The following is a 9,469-nucleotide window of genomic DNA, read 5'->3' as shown; positions in this document are numbered from 1 at the left end:
TCAATTCTTTTCAGTTCAAACTGACCAGTGGTTCACAATACTGCTCTACATTAAAACCACTGGGAGTGCTTCTTGAATTATTTATTTATTTCATTTTTATTCTGTTTGTTATTTTTTTAACTGTTGATACTGAGGCCTTATCTTTAGCAATATGAATTTATTAGTCTGGGGTGGGGCCCAGTTAGAGGAAGGTTTTAGAAGCTCCCAAGTGATTGTAATGTATAGCCAGTGCGGAGAACCACTGTTAGGCTGGTTTAGGTCACCTGCCTATCACTAGACTGACAGTCACCAGGAGAATACTGATTGGCTTAGAAAAATGGATCTCAGAACATGCTTACGCCTCCCTCCACCAGCAGAAACAGCTCCTGGGAACCTGTCAGAGATGCAAATTATCAGCCACCACCTAGACCTACAGATTCAGAATCTTCGGTGGGGGTCGGGGGGGGGGGCAGGGAGGGTCAGCAATTTGCATTTCAACAAGCTTGCCAGGTGATTCTGAGGGACCCACTGCCTCAGACCCAACAAGCTCCTTCTGTGGAGCTAGGGAGAAGATAGATATGTGAACAAAAGCTAATGTCTGGTGGCACAGTGGACCCAGGGCACTGGAGCCTTTGGCACTCCCTCCCCCCAGCTCAGGCCAGAGAGGGAAAAGAGGGAGCCTGAATCCAGGAGACTACTGGTTGTACAGAGAGGACCTCCCAAGGCTGCTAGCAAGCCTCAGCCACTTCAGTGGGCCCTTAGGAAGGGAAGTAGCCATGTTCTGTCAGTATGCAATCCTCCTTATCCTGGGGAATCTCTGGAAGTTTCTACAGGAGCTAAAGGGCTGAAATGACTGACTTGGCGTACCATTTCCCAAAAACATTGTGGGCTCATTTCAACCACAGTACAATTTCACTAGCATCCTGGAAAAGAAAAAGGCCATTAGGAAGAAACAAAGGAAAGGTGAATACAATAAGGACTTTAGTTAATAATATATCAATATTCATTCATAAGTTGTGACATGTCACATGTCAATAGGGGAAACTGGGTATGGGGAATGTGGGAACTGTGTAAGTCAACTTTCCAGTAAATCTAAAAATATTCTAAAATTAAAAAAAATTATTTTAAATAAGATGTATTAAGATATGAAATTCTAATAAATGGAGATATCTTTGTAAAGGGTTTTATAAAATTAAGCATAAAAGTTTATTTAAAATATTCCATATTAATATAAACTTGACACTACTGCATTTTTGTGATGGATGCCATTTTTGGGGGGCTATATTTTTGCCAGAGTGAGTGCTTTTGGGGCATTTTCAGTTTAAATAAGAGTTGAATTGGAAATATTAATGAAATTACTAATGTCATACTTCCCAGAATCAGTACATGGACAGAGTTATCAAAGAGCAGCTGTCCATGTGCTCAGGAATAATTAAGAACTTTTATAGAAAGTCACTTTCTTTCTCTTAGACTTGGAAAGAAGGAGGAGGGCTGGACTCCACAGGGAATGGGATATAATCAAATGCATCTTATTCAGACCCCAGTTCATAGCCGTGAATTCAAGCATAAGTTCCCTTCAGGCACTGCCCTCTTGTTTCACTGCCCCCATTTAAATTAAATGGGCTTCTGGTGTCCTGAGGGATGAGCCAGGCCAGCCAGTGGGCTGAAGGGTGGCTCATTACCAACAACTGCTCTCAATAAACTGTATGTCCCTGGAGCGTGTGATTCCTGGCAACACTGGGATCACTGGAAAGAAGCAAGGAGCAAATTCCAACTTGTAGTTTGGAAGATTCCTCTTAAAATAGTCCACGAAGTAAGTTGTAAGTTTTGTTTATCTCCCTTATTCACCAAGTACCAGGAGGGCAACTGATAACTAAAATTGTCATTGCAGGTGAGAGTGTTACCTTTAAGAGTCATAGCAAAAAAGAGTACTAGAGGGCAGTTCGGGTGGTGACCACCCTTACAACAACATGCTCTGCTAAGAATCTCCCTCATTCCACTTCAGAAGAAGAGAAGAGGAAACACAAAAAGGAGTGCCCGGTGCACAGCTCTGATTCCTACTCTATGGGTGTGAAATGCCCAGGATGCTGTAAAATCATCACTGTCCCTAGCCATGTACAAGTGGTAGGCTTTTTAAAAAAAGATTTTATTTATTCATTATTTATGTACTTCTATTTTTTAATTATTTTTATTTTTTTATTGTTCAAATACATTTGTCTCCATCTCCCCGCCACCATGTTCCCCTCCCCCACCCACACCCACCTCCCACCCTCAATCCTTCCCCACTTTGGCTTTGTCCATGGGTCCTTTATACATGTTCCTTGACTTGACCTTTCCCCTTCTTTTCCCCTTTGCCCCCCTCCCAACTCCCCTCTTGTTACTGTCAATTTGTTTTTTCTTTCAGTGTTGCTGGTTATATTTTGCTTGCCTGTTTGTTTTGTTGATTAGGTTCTACTTATAGGTGAGATCATATGGTATTTGTCTTTCACTGCCTGGCTCATTTCGCTTAGCACAATGCTCTACAGTTCCATCCATGCTGTCGTGAAGGTAGTAGCTCTTTCTTTCTGTCTGCTGCGCAGTATTCCATTGTGTAAATGTACCATTGTTTTTGATCCACTCATTTACTGATGGGCACTTAGGTTGTTTCCAATACTTGGCTTTTGTAAATTGTGCTGCTATGAACATTGGGGTGCACAGGTTCTTTTGAATTGGTGTTTTGGGATTCTTAGGGTATAATCCCAGCAGTGGAATCACTGGGTCAAAAAGCAGTTCCATTTTTTGCTCTTTGAGGAAATTCCAAACTGTTTTCCACAGTGGCTGCACCAGTCTGCATTCCCACCAGCAGCGTACTAGGGTTCCCTTTTCTCCATAACCTCGTCTGCACTTGCCATTTGCTGATTTGTTTATGGTGGCCGTTCTGACTGGCATGAAGTGGTATCTCGCTGTGGTTTTAATTTCTGTCTTTCTGATGGCTAGTGATGCTGAGCATCCTTTCATGTGTCTCTGGGCCCTGTTTATGTCACCCCCTAGAAGTGTCTGTTCAGGCCCTTTGCCCATTTCTTAATTGGATTGTTTGTCTCTTGGGAGTGAAGTTGTGTGAGTTCTTTATATATTTTGGAGATCAAACCCTTGTCCGGGGTAGCACTGTCATATATATTTTCCCGTACGGTTGGTTTCCTTTTTATTTTGCTGATATTTTCTTTAGCCGTGCGGAAGCTTCTTATTTTGATGAAATCCCATTTGTTTATTCTTTCCTTTATGTCCCTTGCTCTAGGGGACATGTCAGTGAAAATGTTGCTGTGTGGAATATCTGAGAGTTTCCTGCCTAAGTTCTCTTCTAGGACTTGTATGGTGTTGTGATTTACATTTAAGTGTTTTATCCATCTTGAGTTAATTTTTGTGTATGGTGTCAGTTGGTGGTCAAATTTTATTTTTTTGCATGTAGCTGTCCAGCTCTCCCAACACCATTTGTTGAAGAGGCTATTTTTACTCTGTTTTATGCTTCTGCACCCTTTGTTAAATAGTAATTGCCCATAGAGACATGGGTTTATTTCTGGGCTCTCTAATCTGTTCCATTGATATGTGTCTGTTCTTATGCCGGTACCAAACTGTTTTGATTACAGTGGCCTTGTTATATACTTCGATGTCAGGAATTGTGATCCCTCCTACTTTGTTCTTCTTTCTCAAAATTGCTGCAGCTATTCTGGGTCATTTAAGGTTCCATATAAATTTTTGAAATGTTTGTTCTCTATCTGTGAAACATGTCACTGGTATTTTAATAGGGATTGGGTTGAGTCTATAAATTGCTTTGGGTAGTATGGACATTTTGATGATGTTGATTCTTCCAATCCTTGAACACGGTATATGCTTCCATTTATTTGTGTCTTCTTTAATTTCTTTCTTCAGTGTTATGTAGTTTTCGGAGTACAGGAATTTTACCTCCCTGGTTAAGTTTATTCTTAGGTACTCTATTTTTCTTTTTACTCTAGAAAGTGGGGTTTTTTTTCTTCCTGATTGATGATTCTGATATTGCATTACTGGTATACAAGAATGCCTTTGATTTCTGAATATTGACTTTGTGTCCCACTGTTTTTCCAAATTCATTTACTAGGTTTTTGAATTACAGCTTCAACTTAACCAGCTATTAATGGTCTGTTCAAGACTTTCTGCTTCTTCTTCATTCAGTGTTGGAAGATTACGTTTTTCTAGAAATTTGTCCATTTCACCCAGGTTTTCATACTCCTTGGAATATAGTTGTTCGTAGTAATTTCTTACAATCCTTTGTATTTCTGTTATATCAGTTGTAATGTCTCCTCTTTCATTTTTGATACTATTTATTTGGGTCCTCTCCCATTTTTCCTGATGAGTCTGCTTAAAGGTTTGTCGATTTTGTTTATCTTTTCAAAGAACCAGCTCCTGGATTTACAGATCCTTTGAATTGTTCTTTTAGTCTCTGTATCATTCAGTTCTGCTCTGATCTTGATTATTTCCTTCCTACTACTTGTTCTGGGCTTTGTTTGTTGTTGTTTCTCCAGTTCCTAAAGATGTAGGGTTAAGTAGTTTATTTGAAATGTTTCTATCTTTTTTACGTAGGCCTGTATTGCTGTGAACTTCCCTCTCAGGACTGCCTTCACTGTGTCCCATAGGTTTGGAGTATTGTGGGTTCATTTTCATTTGTTTCCAGAAAGTTTTTGATTTCTTCTTTGAACTCATTATTGACCTATTCATTGTTTAATAGCATGTTATTCAGTCTCCATGACTTGGAATGTTTTTTGAGTTTTTTTCTTGAGGTTGGGTTATAGTTTCAAGCCCTTGTGGTCTGAGGAAATGCTTGTTATGATTTAAATTTTCTTGATTTTTTTGAGGCTTGTTTTGTGTCCTATAATATGGTTTATTTTTGAAAATAGTCCATATGCATTTGAAAAGAATGTGTATTCTGCTTTTTGGGATGAAATGTTCTATATATATATATATATATATATATATAATCAGTTAAGTCCATTTGATCTAATGCGTTGTTCATTTCTACAATATCCTTGCTGGTATTTTGTTTGGAAGATCTATCCATTGTTGATAATGGGGTGTTAAAATCACCTACTATCAATGTGTTGCTGTCTATATCTTTCTTGAAGTCCTCCAAGATTTTCCTTCTATATTTGAGAGTGCTCTTCTGTTGGGTGCATATAGGTTTACGATGTTTACACCTTCTTGATGAATACTTCCTTTGAATATTAAGAAGCGTCCTTCTGTGTCTCTCTTCTGGCCTTAGTTTTGAAATCTATTTTTTCTGATATAAGTATTGCTATCCCAGCTTTTTTTCATTTCTATTTGCTTGTTTTTTTTTTTTTTTCAGTCACTTTACATTCAGTCTGTGCATGTCCTTTGTTCTGAGGTGGGTCTCTTGTAGGCAGCATATGTGCCAGTCATGTTGTCTAATCCATTCACCACTCTCCCTTTGTCTCTTAATTGGAGCATTTACTCCATTTAAATTGAAAGGTATCATTGATAGATATTTATTCATTTTTTGCTTTTGTACCTGTGTTCCTCTCTTTCTCATTCTTTTTCCTCATCTTCTTAAACCAGTTCCTTTAGTATATCTTGTAGTGCTGGTTTGGTGGAGGTGTATTCTTTTAGCCTTTTTTTGTCTGGGAAACTCCTTACTTCACCTTCCATTTTAATTAAGAGCTTTGCTGGGTGGGGCAGCTTTCTTTGCAGGCCTTTGATTTTCATTTTTGGAATATTTCTTGACATTCCTTTCTGGCTTGTGTTTCTGTTGAGAAGTCAGCTGCTAGCTATACAGGGGCTCCCTTATATGTTACTTCCTCCTTCTCCCTTTAGGATTCTCTGTTTGTCTTTTGATATTTTCCACTTTACTTATGATGTATCATGGAGTGGGCCTCATTGGGTTCCTCTTGAATGGGACCCTCTGCATTTCCTGGACTTGGTGTGACCTTTTCTCTCCTCAAATTATGGAAGTTTTCCATCATTACTTTTTCAAAAAGGCTCTCTATCCCTTGCTCTTCTTCTCCTGGTATTGTTATATTACAGATATTATTATGTTTCAGGTTGTCCTGCATGTCCCTAAATGCCTCTTCATTATTTTTGAGTCTTTTTTCATTTTCTTGTTCTTACCTTGTCCTCCAGCACTCTGATTCAATCATCTGGTTCATCTAGCCTGCTTTTGATTCCTTCTACTGTGTTTTTCAATTCAGAGGTTGTATTCTTTATTTCCTCTTGCCTCTTGTTGATCGTTTCTATGTCCTTTTTCATGCTGATATACTTTGCAGTAAGTTCCTCATAGTTTCCTTGTAGTTTTTGGTAATTCTGAGCTCACTGAGCTTCCTTAGAACCACTGTTTTGAACTCAGTATCTGATAGTTTACTTGCTTCTATTTCATTTACTTCCCTTTCTGGGGATTCCTTTTTTCTGTTCACTTGGGAGGTGTTTCTTTGTCTTCCCATTATTTGTGAGAATCTTCTTTTTTGCTTCTGGTTCTTAAATTGATCTACTTTGACCTCCAGACTTTGTGGTATGAACTTCTCTGGTAGGAGACTTGTGAGATCCAGCGGTGCAGTCTCCTTGATCTCCTGAACTTGCTGCTCTTTGGGTTCCTTTTATGCCATTTATCTTGGCTCTCTGGAAGTAATTTGGTTTTGATTGTTGTTTGGTTGTTCTTTGGTGGGTCCTCCCCTCCAGCTGGTTGACTGAGCGTTACTCTACCCACCATGTATTGTGTGTTTTTATGCAGGTGCTGCCAAAACAAAACCACAAAGCCCAGAAAACAAACTATATCTGCAAAAATAACCCCCCTGCAATCCTACTATCAACAGCAAATGAACTAGTATTAATAAGGCTGCAAAGAGATTAATATATTACAAGAAAGGAGAGAAATAAACTATTAGTATAAAATCAAGTGACTTACTAGGCACAAACTTGATGGACCTGAAATGAACGTTAAAAAGCTATGTAGTAAAGAAAATATCAGAAATCATGGAGAAGACCACAGTGGATTTCATCTAGGTAGCCTCTAGTATTTACTGCTGTTTTTTCTTTCTGGGTATGCATCTGATGATGTCAGATGTTGACCCTGTCTGACTTTAGGCAGTCTGTTCGAGACTTCCAGGAATCTACTGTCTGTGGCTATATCCTTCAGTTGTTAATCTAGTCACTCTGCACTCAGCAGTCAGGCTGAGGCATCACAGGGTGTGGCAGAGTCCCTCCTGGGGGGAGTGGTCTGCCTGAGTAAGATGGCTGCTGCTATATGAGGGATGAGTCAGCACCGGGATCCCACTGGCTGTTCCCTCAGTTCTCTCCCCAGCGCCTCCTTCTCCAATTTCCCCTCAAGCATCTCTAGGCCATTCTACCCCTGCCTTTGCTGGAGACCAGGGTAAGTGGCTGCAAATAAAATTTTATGCGTTGGCCCTTTAAACGGCTCTTTGCATCTCCAGCTGCCCATCTCTCACTGAAAGCATCCCTGCTACTTTTCGCAGCTGGCTGTTATCTGTGTACTTTTTGGGCTCTGGTGCTGTAGGCTGGGGATCCCCACTTATGGTTTAGACCCCACTCTTCTCAGGGGGTTCCTACTGTCCATTTAAATATCTGGTGCTGCTTCCTGTGGGCACCCAGCCAACCTTCTTGAATCTCCACTGCACTTCTTACAAGTCAGGTTGTGCTAAATATGATTCTTCTGTCTCCGAGATTATAAGGCTTCTCTCTTGCTATTGTTCAGTTGTTTGTTCTGGGTGTTTTCTCCACAGTTTAGTTGTAATTCCAGATTGGTCCTGGGATGAGGTCAGTGTCACTTCCATTGACTCCTCGGCCATCTTGCCCCTCTCCTCCACAAGTGGTAGTTTTGTGTGTTAGCTTCTCCACTGTCCTCTGTTAGCTTACAAGAGGACAAGCCAGGCTTGCAGAAGGATGCCCCTTCAGAAGGAAGCAGCACTAAAAGCTCCCTGGATACGATGAATGGGCCACCATCCCAAAAAACACATTTTGGATTAAAAAGAGAGTACGTAAGGGCAAAAATCATGTCATGCCAAGCAAATGGTTCAAAATAATTTATTCCTCTGATGTTACTACATTGGAATCTCTCAGATTTCATCCATCATTGTTTTTCTCTCTCACTGTGTGATCTTGGCCTTAGCCTCTCTTTCTATGTTTCATTTTTATCATTTTCACGAAGGGGGGATATCACTAGTGCCGATTTCTTGGTGATTTTATAAGAATTAATCAAATTAATGTTTGTAACACTTTTAGCACAGTGCCTGGAATATAGTGTTACCAAAGTGTTTGTTTGATTAATTAATAAATAAAAGAGCCCTTGCCCACAACGAAGACTTTCAGTGTAACAATAAGCCTCTCGATGATAAGACATGACAAAAACACAAAAAAGAAGGGAGGTGGCCTCTGGCATGGCAGGACATTGAAGGGGCAGAAGAAATATAGAGTTTTCATGAGAAATAAAAAGAATGTGATGGAACCCTTCTGTAACATTGGTGGAAATGTAAAATGACACAGCCCGTTGGAAAACAGTTTGGTAGGCCCTCAAGGAGTTAGACACGGAATTACCATTTGACCCAGCAATTCCATGCCTAAGTATATACCCAAAAGAACTGAAAAGCATGTACTCAATGACCAAAAGGTGGAAACAACCAAATGTCCATTAGCTTATGAATGAATAAACAAATGTGGTCTATCCATATAATGGAATATTATTCAGCCATACAAGGGAACAAAGTACTGATACATGGTACAATATGGATGAACCTGGGAAACATTTTAATAAGTGAAAGAAGCCAGACACAAAAAGTTTCATATCCTATGATTCTACTTATAGGGACTATCTAGAATAGGTAATCCATGATACTGAAAGCAGATTGGCAGTTATCAGGGCTGGGAAATCGGGGCATAACTGCTTAATGGGAAGAGGGTTTTCTTTTCAGGTGGTAAACATGTTTTGGAAATATAGAGTGGTAGTGGTTGTACAACATGGTGACTATACTAAGTGCCATTGAACTGTTCAATTTATAAGGGTAAATTTTATGTTTTGTAAATTTTACATCATAAAAAATCATACATACATGCCAGAGTGAGTGCTGCCTTTGTTCTAGTTGAGAATAGAGAATATTCCAGGCTTCCTCTTTCACTCATCAGAGACCTTTTTTGAGAAAGTTACCCAATGTCCAGCCCCTCTGGGCCCTGGTTTCCTTATCTGTAAGGAAATGAAATTGTCTAGGTGATTATGAGCATCGCTTTCATTTCAAATTCTAAGTCAAAGAAATTCAACACCCTGTCTCATCCACATGCTTGAAAATGACTGCATCTGTCCTGCAGATGTGTACCGGGAGACAATGAATGTTCTTATAATTACATTACAGGGAAATTAATTTGTTTTAGTAATTAATATGAAAAGTATTTTAATATTCATTATTACAATGACACAAATTAATGGGCACATAACTAAAATAAATGCACTTTAGCAATTAGCTTG

General features: G+C 39.5%; 1 pseudogene; it reads left to right on the top strand.

Moving 5' to 3' along the window:
- The first annotated feature begins 330 nt into the window (after positions 1–330).
- Positions 331–7,924, top strand: LOC129074118 (40S ribosomal protein S27-like; annotated as a pseudogene).
- Positions 7,925–9,469: the final 1,545 nt, after the last annotated feature.

Source organism: Pteronotus mesoamericanus, unplaced genomic scaffold, assembly GCF_021234165.1.
Source record: "Pteronotus mesoamericanus isolate MK-2021 breed Mesoamerican mustached bat unplaced genomic scaffold, CSHL_Meso_final contig_46, whole genome shotgun sequence".
NCBI classification, from domain to species: domain Eukaryota; kingdom Metazoa; phylum Chordata; class Mammalia; order Chiroptera; family Mormoopidae; genus Pteronotus; species Pteronotus mesoamericanus.
Note: the sequence above shows the minus strand (reverse complement) of the source record. Positions and strands in the feature narration are given on the sequence as shown.